Source organism: Epinephelus lanceolatus, chromosome 7 (assembly GCF_041903045.1).
Source record: "Epinephelus lanceolatus isolate andai-2023 chromosome 7, ASM4190304v1, whole genome shotgun sequence".
Taxonomy (NCBI): Eukaryota; Metazoa; Chordata; class Actinopteri; order Perciformes; family Serranidae; genus Epinephelus; species Epinephelus lanceolatus.
The window spans coordinates 17,035,672-17,060,305 of NC_135740.1; the positions used below are offsets into that span (position 1 = coordinate 17,035,672).

The 24,634-nt window shown below is 41.9% G+C and overlaps 1 protein-coding gene across 1 annotated transcript in view; it reads right to left on the reverse strand.

Moving 5' to 3' along the window:
* Positions 1–24,634, reverse strand: part of ppp2r2ba (protein phosphatase 2, regulatory subunit B, beta a) — a 55,407-nt gene that overhangs the window by 26,188 nt on the left and 4,585 nt on the right. The gene's annotated exons all lie outside the window — the stretch shown is intronic.

The following is a 24,634-nucleotide window of genomic DNA, read 5'->3' on the forward strand; positions in this document are numbered from 1 at the left end:
TCCCTCCTTCCTGCTGCAGAGGCATCTATACACTGTCATTTCTATGCTTTCCTCTTTGCATCTAGATCCAGTTCTCTCACAGCGGCTGTGCACGAGGAGAGGACAACAGAGGCTTTATAGCATGTGTGGTAGGAAGCGCATGACATGGCACATTTCTGTCCAAACACTTCAGATGGGGCGTGAAGTTCAGATTCAGAGAAATCAGGGCAGACAGGGAAGGACGAGTTCAGAAAGGGAGAAGACCGGAGAGCAACAAAGAGGGACAGAAAAGAGGGCAGAGAAAATGAAAAAACCCAGACACTGATTAATTAGATTAGTAGGGCCGTGCTGTCTGTGCCTCTTTCTGGAAAGATCTCATTTCCATGCTGAGTTATCCAGCCTTCTTCTGGTCAAACTATAAGCTTTGATGAGTGTGTGCGTTGCATCAGTGTGGCCGCACTCACAGTGCATCCCTGCCCTTATCTACTCACTTTACTCTAAATCTCTCAGGCTCCACAAAGGGACTGGGTATCTCCCCTGCACGAGCCTCAACACACACACAGAGCAGTGGCAATAAAGAGATTGGAGCCCCCTCTCCTAAATGCATTAGCTCTCTAATCCATGGGACCATTTGCACATCCAATCCTCTGCTCCTGTCCTAATGGGTATCTGGCTGTGAGGGTGGCAGCCTGCTCGTAGCAGAAAAACAGGGCCTTCCTACACATGCTATTTTACACCCCATCACCCTCCAACCTCCATCTCCATTGGAATACATTACAGGGAGTTATCCATGCAGGGGGATAATGAAGGTTGCTGGAGCATCAGCGAGGGCCATGCTTCCGTATTTACAGTCCTCTGCTCCCTTAATGAAATCTGCAGAGAAACCCTGCCATCCTTGACCCCCTCAGATCTGACTGAGTGGTCAGCGGTGCTTTCCATCTCTATCAATATTTAAACAGGCTCTATGAGGACAAAAGAAACACGGCGCGTCCCTCTTCCACAAAAGACTTCGGCTAAGTTACAGCTGAGCAGCGAGACCAAATGAAATTGAAATGGAATCAGGGAAAACAATGGATTTCGTAGAATGAAGCCGCATGGATGAGAGGTTCAGGTTTGTCAGATTTTGTTGGGAGGCGTGGGGGAAATTACGAGGCAGAGAGACAGACAGATGAAGGGCAGGGGTGGCAGTTAAAGGCACGGAGATATTTGACTGTATAATGAGGGAATAAGTGGGTGAATGCTGCTTGGAGCCAGAGCCTGGGATCAATGCTGCCTCTCTAATAACATCTACCATCTCTCTCCTTGCCCCTGTCCCATTGCCTGTGCATATATGCCAATCTCCTCACCCCTTAACCCCCCTTCCACTTCTCTTCCCTGCTCTCCTGCCAAAGCAAAATATGAACACGCTGGCTCCTTTGCCAATGGAAAGCATCTCAGAGCAACAGCCCTGACTGGAAACCAGTCTGGCTCTTAAATTGATGCAATCACATGACCTTACAAGTGATCGCAGGTCAATACACACATAGTCTAAGATCCTTCACTCAGAAGGCCTTATGTTTCTGCACCCTATGGCTCATTTATTGCTCCCCTCCCCTACCTCCAGCTTGTTCTCCTCTACTACCTCACTTCTCTCGCTCATTACACCCCATATCCCACTCCGCTGAGTAAAGGGCCAGTGACGGCGTGTCTACAGCCCAGCTGCTGTGTGTCAGACTTGCAGGAAATGCTCGGGGGGCCACCAGAATTGGAGAGCGTGTCCTCAATTCTCCTCGATCGTATGGACAAAGTGGGTTAAATTAGGCTCCAGCAACCCAAACATAGGGACACAATCACATGGCAATGATATTTTAGTCATGCCCAATTGCTTTCCTTGATGTGTGGTAATTGCTTGACCTGGGGATGCCGTTGTAGGGCTACAGGCAGCAAAGACGCTGTCTGCATACCAAGCAGCATACATGCACATACACTTACACATGAGTAGAGATATTTGACCACACGGCACACTTACACTCCACCTTTACTGCAGATCTCTCATAGCTCAAGATTGCAGTCAATGGTATATTGACCACTGGATAATAACTAGTTTATGCAGGGTAGAATATTGATCATTTTCATCCAGTTAATCCAAGAAATATGAGATTAAGATAAATCAATACAAACTCTGTTTAAGGCCGGAATTGTTAATCAAAGTCTGCAATGGATCAAGTATAAATGATAGAACAACTAAAAGTGGAAAATGTATCATTGCGCAGTAAACTGAATTGACTGATAGACAGTGATGCAATTGTAGATGATGTCTTTCTCAACAGTTAGTAATCACACGGCTGATGAAACCCATGAAATTTTATTAAACACCTTTGAACACAAGATATGCCACTAAGATTTACCAAAAGATTTGCAAAGCGGAAATTGAAATTTCCCACTAATGTTAGTATAAAATGACTTAATATGAAGAAATAAAACCTTTCAATGCTTTTGTGTAAAACTCTGTTTTTTAATAGTTTACCAGACAAAAATGGACTGCAGATACATACAGTGTCTCGTCTGCAGCAAGTTTCACAGTGTCTGCAGGTGGGAGAAAGGGTGCAAAATCTAATAGAGTATGTAATCTTACATTGTGATATTGATGTATAAAGTAATGCCTCTGTACTCTCTGTGCTGTTTAAATATAAAATAACCAGTCAGGAATGACTGTTGTTGGCTAATACAGTGAATTAAGTGCCTGTAAAACAAAAGTGCATCATCACAGTGACGCCAAAATCATACAGACAGACTATGTCTTGTCAAATGAAGCTCTAGCGAAAGTTCAGTCAGGAAGACCATACTTTTCATGCTCAGGCTGTAAGTTTCTTTCTCACCCTGCCATTCATTCCTTGCACGTAAGCTCACTCACTATCTTTAGGTGTCATCGTCTGGGTAGGTCAATTGAGTCATCAGCTGATTCACAATCAACCAATAGCACAGCGACACGTCTTCTCTGTCAGCCTATCATCTTACTGCTCCTCATTTTAAATATGGTTCTTTCTCTGCTGTAGTTCTTTCTTGCTGCACTTTCAGCACCATCCACCTCCCCATCACCACCCAGTCTTTATGGATTCTTCAGCCTCATATGCCTCAGCAGTCAGCAGCCTCAGAGTCAGCAGCCACCACCACCACCAGTGTCTGGACTCCATGGGGAGATTTATCCTGCTGCCACTCAGATGTCCTTCTATCACAAAATATCTTCCTCTGGTGTCCAAGAGCCAAAGACTTCTGTTAGATCTTAATCTTAATTTGTACCCTCATATTCTGTATTAATTATTATCTTGACTTCATTCTTCTGTCTCTCCTGATTGAACTAGTCTGTAGCCATGCTAGTAAGGTTGCTCTGCGAGGCTGTCGTTATGAGCTAAATGCTACCATGGCAACATGTACTGACTTCAAATTGGAGTCATAATTATCATGTTCACAAGAGGAGTTCAAATGAACACCCCCCTCATATGGTATTCATAATCTATCAAGTGGAATTTTCCAAAAGCTCAGAGTTCACAAGTTGTGACCTGTTTTGCTGACGTTCACTTCATTTTTCAGGGGATGGTAAGTTACGATATTGTAAATTTAGTTGTATAGAGTTGCTCTTTATAATGTTATTGTACATCTGAGGGAAATGTTGATATGATGATAATGATGATGATTGGTAGTTTCACTTAATGGTCAGAAAAAAAATCTGAAATTTGTCTTGCGTTCCAGGATGTCAACAGTTTCAAATAAATACACATAACTACAAAAATGCAGAACAACATTTAACCAAATGACAATATCCCCAACAGCCTCATCTTTTATCTCTATTATTATGCCTTTGCATTTCCTGCATCACAGTAGCTTGCTAAATAGTTAGGGTCAGTGGCTTCTAGAGCTAACAGTGGTGTCCATGTTGCCTAGCAGCAAATTTCTAAGCTGAATCAATTCAATGCCAAGCATATTGTACACAACTTCTCATGTCAGAGCCATGAGCTCACGAGTTCCATTAAAAGGCAGCAATGCTCACAATATCAATGTTAACATGCTGATGTTTAGCAGGTGTAATGTTTTCCATGCTCACCATCTTAGCATGTTAGCATGCTAATATTAGCTAATCAGCACAACACAAACTAAAGCTAAGCTCAATAGCTGTTGAAACATTTCACTTAAAACACAAATATGAACCTCATACTTACACAAAAGGAAGTCATCAGGTCACAATGTTGAGGAAATGCGCGCAATGTGTGCACAAAATTTTGTACGAATCCATCAAGTCAAAACTTTGACCTCATGTCGGCACTACAGTCATTCAGATTAATCCTGCTGTGCACAATGAACAGGCTATCTGTACAAAATCTCAAGACAATCTGCCCAATAGTTTCCAACAAATTTCAGTAGAATGGTGGTAGAATGGTAGAATCCATTGACCAACCGACCAATATTGCCATCCATAGATCCACAAGCGTGGTTAAAAACTCAATAATGTCATAAAGTATTCCTGCTAATGGATTTACACTATTGCACACAATGTTTTTGTACAGTCAGAGATTAAATGGAATAGACACCGCATGTAAATTTAATGGCAAATCTCTTATGGTGGACAGATCTATATCATCTAATGGTACATGCAGTCACAATGCCCAACACTATGTTAGAGGCCAGGCAGTAGTGATGAGATGCCTAAAAAGTCACTTTCTTCATCTTTGCTGGACAAGGATGAAATCACTATGTGAAATATATACAGTAAAGCCTATTTAGTGGCTGAGCTGATTTAATATGACATCCCTCAGTGAGACACACTGTATCAGAGTGCACTAGCTGAGCTACAAAGTCGTCATGCTTATATTCTTCACTGCCTGTCGCTGGTTTTAGATCTCCTCAAAGTTGTTAAATAAATGGTGATGATCATCATTCAGTAGCATGAGACTCTCCCTCCAAACATTCATTGCCTCCCATTAGCCATGCAACCCACCCTGGCATTAAGAGGAGCTAAACACATGGGGGTAATAGGATTGCCCTGGCCGTCCATCTGTCAGGGGACTGAGCAGCAGCAAACCCCGGGGACGCAGCACCCTGGCCTGGATACACCTGCTTAGTCTGCCCTTTCTTTGCGCTCTTCTCTCGGAGATATTTGTCCAGTAATAAAACATAACCTCTGTGAGAGTAAAACACATCCATTCAAGTGTGTAAATGCCAGACGGAGTAAGTAAAAAGCTGAAAAAATACCCGCTCTGTGGGAGTTTATAACCTTCTGCCTTTAAATATAATAAAATGCAGCTACTGTTCGTTTAATAGAGTACAGATGGAGATGCATGGCTGTAGCTGGTGAATGAAGAGAGCGCGAAACAGGGTGGGGGAGGAACACGAAGTGGAGCGGAGGGGCCTGCAAGAGGGAAGGAGAGAAAGATAAAAAGATGGATGTATAGTTTTGGCAGAGGGCATTAAATCAAGCCTAGAGGCTGTTCCTAAATCAGCGGGCTTTACTCTTGGTGTCATTCCAATTACATCAAGATGAGACTAATGCTCCATTGCTCCGAGACTTCAGACCAGCAGGATTGGATTTTCTGTTTCCCCCTGACTCTCTTTTCCCCTCCCCCAGCCCCCCCTCCCCTTCTCTCTACCTCCCTTGATAATGAATTAATTGAAAAGAATGCATGTACAATGATTAGCCCAGGACGCAGCATTCTGGATGAACATTAATCAACTGAAATGATTTTGTTTGCTGCGACACAGCTATTTTATAGGCTTTGACACATCTCTAGGGTATACAGATGCACACATGACCCATATGGATGTCTACATAAACAGGTACCCTATCCATAAAACACACACACACATACACGAATGCAATTCTTTCGGTTGCATTTTAATGTTAGGAGCAGTAAAGCAACAAAAACATTAGCCTGGAGGTGAAGAAGCATGCACACATTGCAGATTTAGATTTGTTTTGTGAATGTACACTGTAGTCTTGCTGCGAGGAAATGATGCCACTTAGCAGAAAATCATTTCATTGTACCTCTCTGGTTGCTAGGAAACTGCAATTGAACTGGCATTGCAATGCAGCACAACAGCTGTCTACATAATTGGACAATTAAGATCTTAAAATGTCATTATTTTGGTCATATTCATCTCAATGAAGGTTCAAGCGCGTCCCAACACGTTTTCTACCAGTTGGGTTAATGGGCCAAACATGAGGAGTCCATGTTCGGAGTGAGGCTGGATTTCATTAGGGAAATGATCAGTGATGCATTGAGGGTAAGGACGCAGGAATACAAGAAAGCGTGGCACTATCTGTGTTGTTCAGAAAGCCAGGACGGACACTGTGTGTGTTGTTAAGTATGCTATATTTATCCTACAGCACTTTCCTCTCTGTGGACAGATGAAAGGCCGGCAAGTAGAAAGTAGGTTAAGCAGGTTAGTGAGTGACTACAAAGCCACCTCCCCATACATGACCAGGGATCCATGCGCAGCTTATGTTCAGGACCTCGGACAGCTCTTTCCAGAGCAGATGCTGAGGCAAACAGAAAATGGGTTAAAGGGAAAATCCACACGAAAAATGTAAATCATGTCCACAGACCACAGCTCAGTTTTAATTTTAACAAGCGAGACAGGAAAAATGTTGTGATGATGTCATCTAGTGACCAATCCTGGAGCTGCTTCATAGACTAATGAACGATGGAATAAAATAATGTAAAAACTCTGATACAACACCCATGATCATTTTCCATTTTCTCTACATTCAAACAAATTTAATTGTCATATCTCAAACACTGGACCAATCCCAAAAGTCACATTTTCAATTCAAATTTGGTGAGAACTGACATTGAATTTATTTGTAGATATCTGTATTTACTGTCAGAGATCATTGTAATAGCACAGTGCAATTTTGAGGATCTTATAAATTGCCCTTTAAACTTTTAATTTTTGTTACATATCATATGATTATAGACTAAAATAAAATTGCCTCCGCACCTGCAATAGAGTCATTGTGTTTTGGGTTCGTCCGTCCATCCGTCCCCTTCTCATGAATGTGATATCTCAGGAGAGCCTGGAGGGAATTTCATCAAATTTGGCACAAACGTCCACTTTGACTCAATGATGAACTGATTAGAATATGGTGGTTAAAGATCACTGTGACGTCACAAAACACATTTTCGGCCATAACTCAAGCACTCATGCGCTAATTATGACATTTCAAACACGTCTAATGGGATATAATGATGACATTTTATATCCAAAAGGTCAAAGGTCAACTTCACTGTGACATCATAAGATTCTGCAGCAATACTTTTCTGGCCATTATTCAACGCTGTAACTCAGGAGCAGGAGGGGAGACATTTGGTCAGACACTGGTGACACTAATCTTGGCTGCCCACTTTGAAACGGTGCTGATTGTATAGATCTTCTGAGCTGCCATGTTGAAGATCTGTGTGAAGCATCCATGTTTGAGAATTTGTAGCTTCTTTGCAGCAACATCCATATTTGAAGCATTGTCTACTGTCATGGCTACATATGAGTCCGAACAGACACGGATGTAAACTGCAAGTTGACTGGTTAGTGGAGGCAAACAACAACAAGGCGGTAATTCTAGTTTTCAACATGTGACATCATTTGAAGTACTTTTTTATCCAATGACACAAAGAGTCTACAGCCATTCTAGCAGCTTTCTGGAGGTTATATTTCACAGGGGTTGTGATGTTCAAAATAAGATAGCCACTGATTTATAGATGTCACTTTCACAATGTTAGTCAATGGGGAAAAGTCTTTTTGGGCCCAATGGCATCACATGAAGGACTCAGGAGTTGTAATTGAACTCTTTGGCCAATACAAAAATTGGCTTCAGAGCCCGGCACACTTCCTAGGGGCCTGCTTCAAAACTGGCAGTCCACAATCCATCCATTATTTTATACAGTCTATAGGTTGTACTTAAGTATAGGCATAACTCAAGCATAGCATGCTAACATTTCCAGATGAGACTGATGGGAATGTCATTAATTTTGCAAGTATTTTGGTCATTAACCGTGACCATGGATTTCCAGTACAGCTCAGTGCAAAACCTAAACATTTACCAGCTGAAATGCAGTAAAATCAGCCTGGTCTAAACATCCATAGGCTTTAGCTAAGCTATATTCACAAGATAAATAAGGTCTTTTCAGCAAGGGTTAATGCTGCTAATAAGAACAGCAGCAGTTTGGAAAAAGCCTGACCCCACATCTGAACACGTTCCCTCCCTTTTTATGCACACAGCTTGCCAGAGAGAGTTCAGCCATGTTCCAACCAGCCCCATGTGACAGAGACAGAACATGTTCTCCGTGCACCTCAGCTCAAGACCCCCGCACACACATTTAAACGCACAAAAAACCCACACAGCTTTATTACAATAGTCCCTCACACGCACTCCGTCAACAACAAAGACAAACACATGCAAGCGTGTCACACTTAGAGGCTGTAATCTCCAGGAAAATCCCATTTGGCAGAGCAGCTGCCAGCGTGGATCACAGATAGACTAGTCGTGGTGCCCACAGGGTGGCAAGCTGTCCATCCACGCTATTCAAGTAGACACACACACACATACACGCAGAAACACATTTGAAGACGAGCTTAAGGTGGGATCAGGCCCTACCACTGTGATGATAAATTCATGCCACTTGATTTAATAGAAATCTGTCAACTGGCTCACCAAGTCAGTTTCTCATTTGAACAGGGCTTAATTTTTATTTCTCAATGTATTGATCTGGCGTGAGGGATCTCTGTTGCACAGTAGCCTCAGGGACCTGCCATTTCTGACATAGTGGAGTCTGAGGGGACTGGCTGGCGAAGGTGGTCTGTCCATCTGTCTGTCTGTCTGTTTATCGTGCTGGCTGGCTGTCAAAAACACTGTGAAATGATACACAGGTAATATAAAACAATAACAGCATTAATATGCATTAGAAAGTCTTAATATCTAATGGGATCTAATGTCATTTACCATCTACATTATGAAATAAAACAAATGTGAAGTACAAAGTCTATCTATCTATCTATCTATCTATCTATGCTTTGTATGGTATTACACAGCACACATACATATAGAGTTAACCACATTGAGCTTACTGACATGAGCAACCTGCCTTCAGCATTAATAGAGCTGATCTTAGAGCACCACCATCTGGCAAAAGGAAATATTACATGTTTAAACTTGAGTAGCACTGTCAACATACCATATAAGATGTATGAATCATACGCATTAACCTTAGCCTGTGCAGGATTTCCCAAGAGCTTCTTGTCAGCCTGTCAAACCAACAATACTATTCACAACTGTGTGTGCATGTGTGCAAAAGAGAGAGTGTGTCATAGATCACATTTAGTTAACTGCTGATATTTCCCTCACACATACACACACACACACGCACTACACTACACTTCTACTACATTCAGCACAAGCTATAATGGTCCCTGCCATTGTTGGGATTGGATTGAAAATTAGATTTAAGGGTTAGGCGTGCACTGGGCATACGCCAGGAAGAAAACCAATCAAATCAAAGGCAATGCAAAGAAGAGCTCCAGCAACACTGGGCTTATGAGGCAGATATCAATATGGATGTGCCAGAGTAGAAGTGCTGATAACAGTACGCTGTATTGTATGCCATTGTAACACATAACAATGATCCCTCAATTGTAGTCATTAAAGAGTTGGGATAAAGATATGGAGTGAAGCAGGATCTTTATTTAATCAATAGGCTTTGTTAGTAAAGATAACTGGACTTCAGGTGAAGTGGTGACTGTTTGAATTAAATGATAGGTCCATATTTCTTGTCATAAATATTCATATTTAAAGAGATTTTGTTAGCTGTAAATATTTCTCCTGTTCACACTGGCTGTAAAGATACCCTCCTAATGCAATTACAATGTAAATAATGGGGACAAAATTCACAGCCCTCATCCTCTGTAAAAATGCAGGCTGTTCTCATGCACTGCTCGTACTTATACCTGCAAAAGACAATGCACCAAAATGCAAATATGTCCCTTGTGAGCCAGTAATTCCTGTACAACCCATGTGTTTGGGAAGGCTGCAATCATGTGACAAATTTACTGGTGGGAGTACAGGAGGAAACAGTCCACATATGGAGGCAGGTTGGGGTGGTGGATGGTTCATAAACCACAGGACTTTCCCCCAGGAGACCGGTATTCGTAATTGTGTGATACCAAGTGAACTTTGAGTCATTTTATGGTACTTTGTCACCATGTTTCTTTTCCTAAATCTAACCAAAGTAACTTTACTTGCTAAAACCTAACCTACGTTACTAAGTTTAGTGCGTAACGCCATTTGTGGGGTGCTATTCCATAAGATATCATACAAACAGTTGTATGAGGATACATTGAAGGATATATTGTGTAAGTTCAGCTGAAGATATGAGGCTTCAACAGTCTGAGTTAGTCAAATCGATAGGTATACTCCAAAGCTACAGTCTTCTTAGTAGAAAATTCCCTCTTTGTGGTACCATCCCTCTGAAGTGGCTTTCACTGTCTGCCGAAGCATCATTGCTGAAGCATCATATTTGCTTTGGCTGAACTCTGGGATACGTTTTTGCACAGCAGGTGAACTCTGACCCTCATCATCACTTATATTGAAATTGCCTCAGGAAGCAATCTATTTGCTGCCAATATGGACAGCAGGAGCAGTAACAACCCTTGTTGCATGTCTTTCCCCTTCTCTCTCTTTCCCCCTTCATTTCCTGATAGCTCTCTACTGTAGACTCACCAATAAAGGCGTCCTTGCCCCAAAACAAAAAAATAATTACAAACACAAATATAAAGGTATGTTAATTTCAAATGAAGGACAAGTACAGCCTATGAAACATTAAAGCTGCAATATCATGTTTGCTAATACTGTGACAATCAAGTATCAGCTGTAATACAATATCTACTCTCTTTCTAATGGGATGTCCCCGAAAATAAACTGTTCGTGTGTGTGTGTGTGTGTGTAAAGATAGGGCTCAGTTCACATTTCAATCAATGCAGGAAATGCTTTTTTCTGCATCCCAAGACAATCTTTAGCAATCATATCGTACATGAAGGATTACAAGGAGGATGCAACAAGGACTTTTTTTTATCTATGCGGGAAAAAAAGCTCATGTTGGTGCATGTGATACTAGATGTGCTCTGCCTGCATGCGATGTGACAGCATCAATATGGGATCCATATTTTGTCAACCCCTGGCCTAAGACACCAAGCAGAACTAATTACTGTGGTAACACGTAAGCCACAACCTGCCAGCTGAGGGCCTGCAGGAGAGCTCTGAGCTCAACAATCTGTGGGAGGTGGAGATGCGGGAGCAGCCCTGTGATTCGAGTATTCGCCATGGATGTATGAGGTCATACACGTGGGCACACAAGCGAGCAGATAAACACATGTACATTTCTGAAGGGGAGTGGTGCTAAGGGGGGGGGGGGCACCCGTCTCCTCAGACAGACGAGCCAGTGAAGCAGCCAGAGGAATGAGGAGTCGGGCTGGGAGTTGTGCTCTACAGACACGCTTCAGTAATCATACAGTGAGCAAGCAGACAGAGGGGATGTTTCTTTATGAAACAGCCATTTCCACCTGCCAAGTCTCTCCCTGGTGAAAAAGCTCCTGGAAGCACAGCACGCTACTTCAAACTGAGAGCGTTTTCATCATACAATCACAAATAAAATACCTTTTCGCCTATCTGTCGCTTATTCATTTATTGTCATCTCTATCTGAATGTAAAATAGAAACAATAAGGACGGCTGGATTGTGATGTCACACATGCAGAGACACACAAGGCTCACAGCGAATGGTTTAAGTTTGGGGTAAACAGTAAACAGCTCCTGTGCCAGGACAGCTTGGCCTAGCTGCACACCGTCAATACTAATGACATCAGGATACAAAGTATCACTATGGAAACCTGGAGGCTCTGGCCCTATCCCACACCCCTCTGTACTACCGGAAGACTGGAGAAAAAGGGTCCGACTGGGGTCGAGAAAAAGAGAGTGAAGGTAAGAAAAATTGAAAAGAAGCGAGGCGAAGGAAGGAGGTAGTGAATGAGAGTCAGAGAGATGAAGAGGGGGAAGAGAGAGGTTAGCCAAAACATCAGAGAGAGAAAGAGAAAGAGAGTGCGCGGGTGGGTTATGGAGTTCAGTGGCATTGGTCGGTCGAAGCTGGTTAGGAGCCAGAGCCGAGTGCTTGGTATGAAAACAGGCAGAGCAGTGTGCCGCAGCCAAGCCAGAGATTCAACTCTGCCGGAAAAGAGCTCCTTTTCCCCCCCAAATCTGCACTCTCATCTTCTCCCCTCCCCCTGCATCCATCACCCCATCCATCACCCTCTCTATTCTACCGCCTGACCGCCTCTCTTAGACTCAGCAGCACTTTCAAACAGGCCAGATGGGCTCAATGAAATACACCCAACTGTCTGCAGCCGTCTAAATCGCCATAATGCCACTGCTCTCCTGAGCTGCTTTATTTTCAAGTACAGTTTTGCCAAAGTGTCTACTACAAAACCAGCTTGGCACAATGTCACTTCAAGCAAGCCTGCTATGAGGCGATGTGTAGGTCATTACAAACCATAGAAAAAAACATAATGCCTCTCAGGACGCATTGCTCTGCTCGTGTCGGGTCGTGACCCTCAAAAACATTTACTGTAAGTCATTTCCAGGCGTTAAATTGGTTGCTGGTGGGAAAGCTAATTTAGGTGCAGTGTTGTACTTTGTCACACACCAGGCCTCCAAACACATTTTATGCTAGGTGGGTCACAGAGCCATTTGGTCAGATCAATGGGAGCTAATCACTGAGAGCCAAGGTTGAGAACAAACTGAACAAAGCTCATTTTATATAACAGAATGGGAACAAACCTCTACTTATCGACTCATTTTTAAGTTAGAATGATACTGCGGCTGTTAGAAAGGACTTCAAGGTCATTTATTTAAAGGTTAATGGCAGTTCATTGTACTGGCTGACAATATTTTATCCAATCATAATTTAGCTGCACGTAATGTGGCGCAATAAATTTGCAATTATTCTATAACTTTATGTTTTAATGTTTAATGTTGATGGCTAATGATCCATAGTGTGGCTAATATTTCAGGTGAACTGGTTGCAGTGGATGACCTACAGCTCTTTATGTATTTTAACAAGATGTGCAACACATAGGGACCTACAGTTTTTATTAGATTTATTAGACTCCATTTGTGATGGAAAGTGACATAAATCTGTACTCCTTATTTCTCTTGGAGTCCTTGGCCTCTGACTGAAATCAGTGTGAGAGTCTCTGTCTCTTGAGCCTGCCTGTGAATATGTCGAACAAATGAGATAACAAGTGCTGATCCCGCAGAGTCTCGTTCAGTCACGTCTGCATAATCCCACTGGAGGAGAGAGAGATGTGAATCTGGAGTATGGTAACGGTGTCACTGGTGGGATTTACAAATGTTCCAGTGAGACAAAGCTGGTCAACAAGGCTCTTGATCAAATCAATTTATGTGACAAAGAGGGGTTGAAATTGTAATTTGGGTAAAACATTCCACACTTAAAGAAAGAGAGCACACATTTAAAAACAGAGGTGATCTATGAACTAACTCAAGCATGACATTTCTTTAGTCTTCAGTGGAACACTTACAACACTATGAGTAATGTAAGCAGGAAAGTCCTTTGTTATGTTATATATTTATGTACCTAGTGGTTAATATTCAGTGTTTGCGAGCCACACATCTAGGCTTGATGTTTTTGATTTTCACAGCTTATATAATTCAACAAGCATGAATTGTGGACAAATTTGCGAAATGGAGCTTGGGAGCATGGGAGCATGGGCCTGAATTCAAAACTATAAACCTTAAATACTATGAAAATATTATCATAAATAGCTTCCAGACATGTTTAGTATCCTAACCCCTCCGTGTTGAGAACGAGTTACGGCCCCAAGCCAGGGAGTTCAAGTATCTCGGGTCTTGTTCACGAGTGAGGGTGGAATGGAGTATGAGATGGATCAACGGTTTGGCGCAGCGTCCGCTTTCGATTTACTGTTCCATGTACATCCCAACCCTCACCTATGGTCATGAGTTCTGGGTAATGACCCAAAGAATGAGGTCACGGATACAAGCAGCCGAAATGAGTTTTCTCAGAAGGGAGAGTGGGCTCAGCCTTAGAGATAGGGTGAGGAGTTCGGACATCCAGAGGGAGCTCGGAGTAGAGCTGCTGCTCCTTTGCGTCGAAAGGGGTCAGTTGAGGTGGTTCTGGCATCTGATCAGGATACCTCCTGGGTGCCTCCTGTTAGAGGTGTTCCAGGCACGTCCAACTGGTAGGAGGCCCCAAGGCAGACCCAGAACACGCTTAAGGGGTTTACATATCTTGTCTGGCCAGGGAACACCTTGGGGTCCCCCAGGAGGAGCTGGAAAGTGTTGCTAGGGCGAGGGACGTCTAGAATACTTTGCTCAGTCTGCTGCCTCCATGACCCAGCTTTGGATGGATGGATATGTTTAGTATCCAAGTCAGTTTCTTGCCTTACAAGAGAGTTGAATAGTTGTAGCATACAAATGTGATGTATATCAGGGTTGGGCGATTGGACAAATATATTGGCTAACAGTGTTGGTGATTGTTGGAACAGTGGAAAAACTAAACCAGATGGATTTGGTGAGTTTTATTTTGTTTCTGTTGAGATTAAGTGGGTTTCACGATGAGCTAACAAGGCAATAAGGCGAGTCTTTGTTCAGGGAAAGAGAGAAACTTTAAATCGCCGGTTGTAGGGTGACGCTGGCTGGTTGAAAACCTTTATACATATCACCCAACCCTAGTTAATATACACCAATGGTAGGCTATAACAAAAAGTTGCTGACAAAACATTTAAACATAAAACGATGCAAACAATGCTAACAAGAGTCTACAGCCATACTAGTGGCTCTCTGAGGTTGCACAGTGGTGCTTTGAGTTAAAGACCAACTTGCTCAGAGTGATGATGCTAACATACTGTTTTTTGCACGTATAATATTTACTATGTTCATCATCTTAGTTTAGCATGTTAGCATTCTAACATTTGCTAATTGGTACTGATCATAAAGTTTAGCAAACGATGAATGGAGTACGCCTATTTCACATAACGCGCGCGGGAACCGTATGTAGGGAAAACCCACATCCAGTATTAGCGCTAGCTTAGCTTATGGGTAGAATCAGTGGCTGAGTAATGAAGCGGTCAGTTAAACTTCTTTTTGTTCGAATTCCAAAAAGAAACAAAAGTGTGCCAAGAAGATCATCTCCCTCTTATCAACAAGTAAATAATAATAATGATAAACTATAAATTAGCTTACAGGTTAGCTAGCATAAGGCACATACCCTGATAATGAAAAATTAATTGGTAGAAAAAACCTTTTATGTGCAACGTTGACCTTTTCTCATCTCCTGTAATTTTTTCAAAAAGACAACATCTAACTTACCACAATGGTAACTTTGGGCAAAGAAAGAGGAGAAAAAGCACTGTTTAGGATCTGTGTTGCAGTGGTAGCAGGCAAAAGATTGTTACGGCGAAAACGGAAGTAGTGACTGAAACTTGTGATTGCCTACTTCTGGTCATGGTCACCGTTTCTGCGGAATAGGCCTATGTCGTCAGCTTTACCGAACTATTAGACAGAAAAACATTCTGATGTGATGATGGATGCCACAGACGAAGTTAGGGATGATCAAATTTATTATAATTCATCCTGAGGGGACTATGAATGTCTGTACCATGTTTCATGACTATCCAATAGTTGTTTACACATTTCAGTCTGGGCCAAAGTGGTGGAGGGACTAGCCTACCTTCTTTCCAATCTCAGTTTACACTGTGTCATATCACATATGATTGTTTACTTCATTTGCATTTAACTGAACACATATACATGTACCAAGGATTTTGATCTTAAGATTAGAACTATTTGATAGAGGAAAAAAAAAGTTAGTGGTAATTTTTATAGTCAATAGCACTTGCATTTCAAAGGAAACAGGCAGACATAGAAGCTCAGATAAAAAAAGATGTTCTGTAATTTATGATATGTGGTGATACAGCTGTGTGACTACTGATATGAAACTGTATTGTTTTTTTTCAGGGTAGGTACTACTTCCTGAATCTAACAGGTAGTTTACAGAGTATTTTACAGGCTTAAACGGACCTAGTTGATGACTAATAAGGTTCACACAGGGGAACTCCACCAGCTTCCTCTCCTGCATAACAATACCAGCTATAAATAAGGTGAGGCTTGCAGTGTGAATCAGGATAAATGTGCTGCATGTAGAGGCTGTTTTTCATAAATTGTCAGAAACTAGAGAAACACAAAAATATAAAAAGACAGAGGCAGACAGAGACAGAGAGAGAATTGGTTTGCTGATTTATGACTCATCATGTGCCATCCATCCATTCAGAGAGTTGTGTGTTTCATACTTTGTGTGTGTGTATATATGTGTGTGTGCAGGGGTGGAGGCTATGGGGTGGCAGAGACAGACTGGTACTTCATGTACTGGTGCTGTCTGCTGCCTCATACAGTGGCATTAGGGTACATTATTTATCCTGTGTCACAGCCTATGTGTAGAACACCATTCAGACTGAACAGTAAAAGCCTTCACCACAGCACGGCCTGAGGAGTGATGTAGTATCTCTCCTGCCTCACATACGTCACTTTACTCTGTCCATGGTGTTGACAGACAGAAAACACAAGAAACGCCTCATAAACAGCTTTCTATCTACAGCCACCTCTGCTTCCATCTATGTTTTGGTTTGATCCCTGCTCCATATCGACCGTGTTACTCAGGTTATTCTGTACAAACAGGGCTGTGATGACTCTGCAACAATGGAGGGCTATTTTCAGAGGGATATTGAGAAACTATGCTGGGAAACTATAAAGGGCACCTAATGTGAGATCTAATTGGATCACAGCCATCACCCCTGTGGGTATGGTTTGGTTTCTACAGGCAGCTTAAACCCCCCGCAAATCTGTTTCTCCACCAACCAACATCTAGGGCCTTTAGGTCTCTTGCCTTTCTATCCGTAGTCTTTTTTTCCTAGTAACTTTTATTCACACAGCGTTTTGCACCTGGAACCTACCTAGTGCAACCACAGTTCTCACATGCAGAGGGAAGTGTTATTCATTCATTTTCACACCCAGGAAGTGTTGTGAGACTACTTCCTCAATGCCGCCTACTCTCTTTAGCGTTTACTTCCCATGGAACATAAATAAATGTTGCAGAGCAGTGGCTCTATTTTGTCTGAGATAGAAACCCCAACACCTTATTTAGTTCTGTAGCACCTAAATGCTTCTCTACGTTCACCAGCTAGTCACTGACTTTGTCTGCCTTTCATACTCTAACTTATTGATAATTATTAGTAATCAGAGGACCTATTATGCTCATTTTCAGATTCATACTTGTATTTAAGGTTACTTCTTGGAAATGTTTACATGCTTTTATGAAAAACACTTTCTTTTCCCTCAAACTGTTTGAGCTGGAACACCTGTATTCACTCTCTAACACGGTGATCACACTATAGGGCTGCCTTTCCATTTTTACACACAACCAAATGACGGCAGCATTGTGTCGCTCTAGTGTGTGATTTTAGATGGCATGTTGGCAACCCAGAAACAAAAGAGGCATGACAGGTGTGATGTGTAACACAACAGCGTCGGCCTCTATTGTGACATGTTGCATATGAGTCGGCAGCGCTGTATAAACAATAACGATGGCATAACATGGCAATTACAATCATTTACTGTCTCTGTTATATGGTGGCTGATCTTGTTATCTGCTCAGAGGGTAAGGGGCTCCTGGAGCTCAAACACTTAAAGCAGCAGAACAATGATTCAGCCTTATATAATGTCACATATGTCATACAGAAGCACACGTAATCAGAGAATACTGTAGGAGTCTAAACAATTGTTACACAACTCTTGTTCCAACCTATTTAACATTGGCGTCGAACATCTACAAGGTCTTCAATTACAGTATCTTAACCTTCAGACACCCTGGAGCTTCTTTGCATGCCTGCATGCAGACAGTGAAGGACTCTTTGTTACACTTTCATATTTAATAATTTTCCACGACAACAACCATGATCACATTTCCCTGGTGTTAGCATGTAGATAGATGTACATTAGCAGTGTACTTGCAGCTGGGGAATGACTGTGACAAAAAGTAGCTGCACTTTCTATCATGAAAAATCACCAATGAAACACTGGACACAACTGGACATGTTCTAGTAGGAATATGATCTGAAACCGGGGATAAATTTAGAACCTCAGCAACCACATGTTTCCCTGATATTTGCATGTAACTTCCTGTAGCAGTCAAAACTAGCAGTAGCGTGACTGAGGCAGATGATCATATTAAGAAATCTGGCACACTATGACATCATTGCCAGAGTAGAAAAAAGCTTTTGGAAACAAAGTGTTCAAAATGAAGATCTGAGGTTTTTGCTCACAGAGATTGTCTCTACTTATGTTTACCTCATATGAACATCCTTCATTGTAACACATAACATCATAAGACACAAAACAGGGAAAAGCATAATAAGTCCCCTTTAAAGATCAGCCTAACACCAACTTGTGATCCTGTTTCTGTGTTTATTTACTTCCTAAACACAAACGCCAAAATAGTTGAGCTACTCCTCTATCTTTCCACGCACTAAATGGTAACTGCAGAAGTACGCCTTGGGGTATTTTTTCCAGTACACATGATAATCTAAATACAGTTCAAATACACATAAATCTGCTTAAAGCTCTGTTTTTTTTAATTATTAATATGTAAAGTTACTGTCACACTTTATCATCTCCAGCGCCATTTGTTCTCCTTATTAACTGTATATCCTCTCCTCTACTGCTGCACAACCTCATTAAAGTTTCATCCAAGCTACCCTGTTCTTCGAAATCCACAAAACTTAAAAGGGTTGCGATCAAACAAAAACATTTTTTTTTTATCCGCTTGTGTCACCTGGGTATGCTGAGCATTTGCTTATGCTTAAACCTGGGTTTGTCTCATCTTAAGCGTTAAGGTTATGAAAAGCAAAATCAGGATAGATTAACACAGAAGCAAAGAGAGCACTCAAACCATTGTTGCCTCGAAACTAATCTAAGAATTCATTACATTGGAATAATACTCTGTCAGTTTTCATTGCTGCATTATTTTTTAAGAGGCAAATGATACAAGATGCACTTCAGGATTTAATGAAAGGGTTTTATTGCAGCAGTGTGAACCTGTCTCACTCAGCTCATCAGGACCCTTTATAAAACCACAGAGACAGATGGGCGGAGAGGGAGAAAGAGGAAGCCCATCCTGATGTTCTATATATACCCCCAATCCCAGTAGCAGCCTCTGTCTCTGTGCTGCAGCCTGCCAGCCGGAGCAAAGGCCCAGCAGTCCAGCTCGATGAGGAGCCTCTTTGTCTGGCTCTATAGCTCCCACCAGGAGCAAAGTCGATGCCATATAACACAAGGGGCTCAAACACTGAGGCTCACCGTCAGCTTACTGGCCACAGGTGGAACATTTATGCTGCTCTTACATATTGCGAAACAGTGATAGAGAAAGTAGAGTGAAACTTGCGTCACTGTGTTTGCTGTAATGATACGCTGCCCCCTGTGAGGCTGTAGGAGCAAAGGGAGTCTCAGTGATACTGTAATTGCTCACTTCTTTCCTTGTTTTCATGTAGGCTTACTGGGGAGACCTGGCAGGAAGTGTTTGTGGTAAAGTGAGACTGCGGATAAGAGCTGTGTGAGAAAGAGGCTGGTATGTTATGATGTTTTTGTCTCGCTGTGGAAGAGAACGTCATGTTCGTTTCAGTTCCCATAGGCTCCTGAGAAACACTTAGTGGGATTCAATCTTTAGCCCACTAACTATACGCCACCTATATTTTATAATGCTGCTCACATTTTCCAGAGCAGGTTTTACATTGACGTCCTTCCTTCAGACTGCCATTTGTTTCCTTTAATCTTATTTCAGTATAAATATGATATAGCACATAGAAATGTACTTCATCAATATAAACATTCTGGCACCTTTTCCAGTTTGTCACATGATCATGTAGCTCAATAAAGGGAAGTAACTGCTAGGAACATTTCTCTCATGTCCTCTTAGCATGACCTTAACTATATCAGACTCATTTAAAGGTCCAGTGTGTGGATTTAGTGGGATATATTGATGGCAACCGAAAGTAATATATTAAAGGGAAATTTCGGTTTATTTCAACCTGTCTCCTATCGTTTCTCCTATTTGTTTCAAGTGACTAGTGACATAGAAATAATAGTTAGCATGTTAGCCGTTAGCCTATATACAGCCGGGGCACATAGTAGCGTCAGACCTGTTAAAATGTAAGTGAACGGGCATACCTTCAAGTGCAAAGTTAGTCCACTAAACAAGCTTTTTTCCACAAAGACCGCCTCATATCGTTAGGATAAATGTCAGAGAACATATAGAAAACGACATGTAAACGTGTTGTCTTACCTTACCGGTGTGCTGCCATGTTTGTTTATCCCTCTCGCTCTGCTTTCCAGAGCACGGCCGAAATATATCTCGCCAGCTCTAGATAAAGCCCAGCTGGATACTAACGTTACTCCAGGTGGAGGTGTCTCGTCCTCCCTCACATCAAGACCTAGAAAATAAGGCTGCAACCGGTCACATTCCTTTCAACAGAGGCATTCCTCTTCTGTGGGCACTGGGGTACAGCATTCACAGGTACACCACCAATCTCCAGAGTTACTCAGCCTTGCAGCAGCCATTCGTCCTCTACCTGTTGCGCCTCTCTCTCTCTCTCCTCCTCCGTTCTTCAATTTCACAAAGCTCTTCGTCAGTTTATCCTTCCAGCTGTTGCTGCTTGTTCAGGCATGCTATGAGATCGCTGCTTGTTCTCGCAATATTTCGGCCGCGCTTTGGAAAGCAGAGCTAGATGATAAACAAACATGGCACCACACCGGTAAGGTAAGACAACACGTTTACATGTCGTTTTCTATATGTTCTCTGACATTTATCCTAACGATATGAAGTGGTCTTTGTGGAGAAAAAGCTTGTTTAGTGGACTAACTTTGCACTTGAAGGGATGCCCGTTCACTTACGTTTTAACAGGTCTGACGCTACTAATGTGCCCCGGCTGTATCTAGGCTAACGGCTAACATGCTAACTATTATTTTTCGTCACTAGTCACTTGAAATAAATTTAGGACGTTAGGAGACAGGTTGAAATAAACCGAAATTTCCCTTTAAGTATGTTTTTTTGGTGAATAATAACCTAAAAAAAAAAAAAAAAAAAAGAATCGCTGTGTTTTCAACACTTAAGAATGAGTCTTTTGTATCTAAATAGGGAGCTGGTTCTCATCTACAGAGCCATGTTGCAGCGCCATGTTTCTTCAATAGCCTAGAACGGTAAAATGAAACACTGGCTTGAGATAGGGCCATTCGAACTTTCGTTATGGCCACCACAGAAGTCCCTCTGCAAGAAGAAATGTCGAAAAAACACAATTTTTTAAAATGCGAAACTCCTTTATTCAGTGTTTTTATTGCTTTTAATCACCAGTTTATTTTGGAGAAGAAGAGATCTCTGAATAGCTGGATCTTTATAGGAGAAAAGGTGAGCACACATTAGCAGGTGCTTGGCTCACTCCAACATGCCAAAGAGCATCGTAGAAACACTGATTTGTGACGTAAAACTGCTTTATTAAGTGTTTTTAACAGTTTAAATCACCTAGTCCATTTGTTTTGGAGAGGAGACTTGATAATTCGGCTCCTAGATAAAACCTCCTGAATGATGAACACTAAATAAATTCTAATCAGGAAAATTTCAGCTGATTAAAATCTGCAATCTACACCACTAGATGTCACTAAATCCCCCTAAATCTTACACACTGCTCCTTTAAATTTAAAGCAGAAGCTGAACTTAACCCTTCCTAATCTTACACCTACATGACTAAACATGACAGTTTGACTGCATTTCTCTCCCTTTTGCTCCAGTTTGGACTGGACAATCCCCATGTCACTGCTAACTCCCCTGTTAGCCTCAGGAGGGTACACACTGTACTGCAGACCATGTATTGCAAATGTCTGATGCAATACACACGTAGTTGCCAACCGCTGCTTTTCACATGCCAGTGAGGAGGGCAGAACAAGTGCCAAGGTCCTATCACACAGACACCCTGACCAACAGGAGGAGTGACTCCTTACAGACGCATTAAATCTTAAATTAGATTAGTATAAGGTTTATAAAATTGTTTTGTTACAATCTTATGATCACTGGGAGTAGAAAACACCACTTAATTAATATGGACCGGATGGGTTACATCTGACTGATAAATGACTGTTCAGTAAGGTCAATATCTGCACCGATACTGATCAAGTTCATTGGATTAGTGCATCACTTAGTGAAAACACAACCGATATGTTTGTTTAAAATGGTAGTAATTGATATTTTGGCCACTTAGGGGCATCACAACAAGCTATAAACACAACACTGACACATCATTTTATACAGTTGATATGGAAAAGTTGTTAGCAAACACTTGCCTCTTTACACAACCATTACTATTAGCATGAGACACACACCAGTATCGGGTTCTTTAAAGGCTCCACTATGTTCACCAGCTCATTATTAACTTTGCTGCTGGTGTCTGGTACAGGCAGGGATCGTACAGTAGGTTTATCGGAGCTTGTGTGCTAAAAACAGATGCCTGCTACCAGTGGAAATGATGCTGAAGAGAGCAATGAAAGTGAAACACATTTTAGAAAAAAGGAGAAGTCACTTATAAATAAATATATAATTCAAACAATCCTTTCCAAAAACAGAAACAACTTTCTCATTTTGTCGTCCTAGTCTTGGAAGAGAAATTCTCTTTTCTTCCAGCTACACCACGAGCTCTGCTGCAGAAGACAACCTGAAGCTAGTAGGCATGAAAGTGTCTTGCTCTAGGGCACTTCAGCAGAGCAGATGTTTGTTGTCACAGGAGCTTGTGTGTGTGTGTATTTCACTTTAAAAGAGGCACTCTACCAATCGCACACATCAAGTTCAGTTTACTTGTCATGAAGAGTACTATTCAGCCTGTGAAGACAGTTGTATAATGTCTCTTATGGTTCTGAAGGAGCTTTCTAAAGTCTGAGGAAATAACCCAGATGATGTCACAGTGATGTGATCGCAGCTTGGGGCAACTTTTAACAGAAAGCCTGTCTTATAAACACTAAGAGTGGACTTTAAAGGACATGGGCATTAACCAGGCAGATCTCTCACAAAGGGTGCTATTGAGCTACGCTATGGGAAATGTATAGGGTCCAGGGTTTGGCAACCTGTTCTCATTCCCAGGCCATCAAATACTGACACTTTGTCACACCTCAGGGCACCTTTTAGAGTCTGTATGTGACACACTGCTGTCTCCTGGGTGAAACGCATTGTAATACGTGGTTAACACTGTGAAATGGTCGTCGTTTGGTTGTGGGAACAAAACTACTTGGTAAGGTTTAGACAAAAACACCATGTTTTGGGTAAAAATAAGTTATAAGTTATTTTTTACAGGGTTATGGTTAGATGTAACTTTGTGAAAATACATCATGTGAGTATTGTAACTACGTGAACCTGTAGGTAAGTTATATAACGTTTCAATGACGCAATGTTGACTTTTGGTTTCACACAGGACACAAACAGCGGCCTCCTGGGTGAAAGTCTTGTGTTTGTTTGACCTATCCACTTGCCTCCCTCCCTCCCCATATGGACTTTCTTACTATTGGCAGATCATAAGACAATGGCCCGTGGGCACAGATATGCAAGAGGCCCCACCGCCTGTTCTTATTAGGAGCAGGACACGCAGACCTCGAGGTTTGTATCACTTTGTTGTGTTTTGTGTCTCTTTGAGGTCATTTGTGTCTTTTTGATCACACTGTGCGTCTCTGTGGTTGTTTTGCCCATTTTTGTAGTCTCTCTTTCAAGTTCATTTACATCATTTTGTGGTCATTTTGAGTCTCTTCCCAATCAGATTATGTTAATGTGAATGACATTTTGCCAAAATGGTCTCACTCTGAAGTTGTTGAAATCCTGTGCTTGGGCAGTGATTTGCGGTGTCAGACACTGACGAAAAAACACATCCTTTAATGTTGGCATGATACGTGGCCTGTCACCGTTATAGTTTGTTGCAGCAGGACAAGAATGAAATTTAAGGCGCCGAAAGTCCTTGTAGGGTGGATGGGAGGGGTGGTAGATGGGTCCAACAACCACCAACTTTCTCCCAGAAGAATGCTGTTTGTGTCTCGTAAGATTATAAAGCCAAACCCTGCTCCTTTTTCCTAAACCTAACCAATGTGTTGTCGTTGCCTGAACCCAACCATATTTGTTGTTGAAGGGAAAAAAAAGTCAATTTGTGGTGTTGTACTGACGTAGTGCGCTTATTTTGAAAGAGACCTTATGTAAACAGTAACTTTCCCTGTGAAAACAGAAGTGTATTTTGAAAGAAGACAATACATGTAACAGGCAGAACTTGACACGGCGTCCCAGAACGTCAACAACCAACGCACCCAGGGTACCTTTCACATCATATCAGGATGTGGAAGATCCATGACCAAACATCAATATGTGACGAGGTCAGAGTGAGAATCATTTTGCACATGAAGGCCAGGGGGGCCCCTGACACTCTGGGCCCCTGGGCCTGTGTCTGGTGGGCCTGTTCAGTAATCCTTCCATGTTTGTTGCT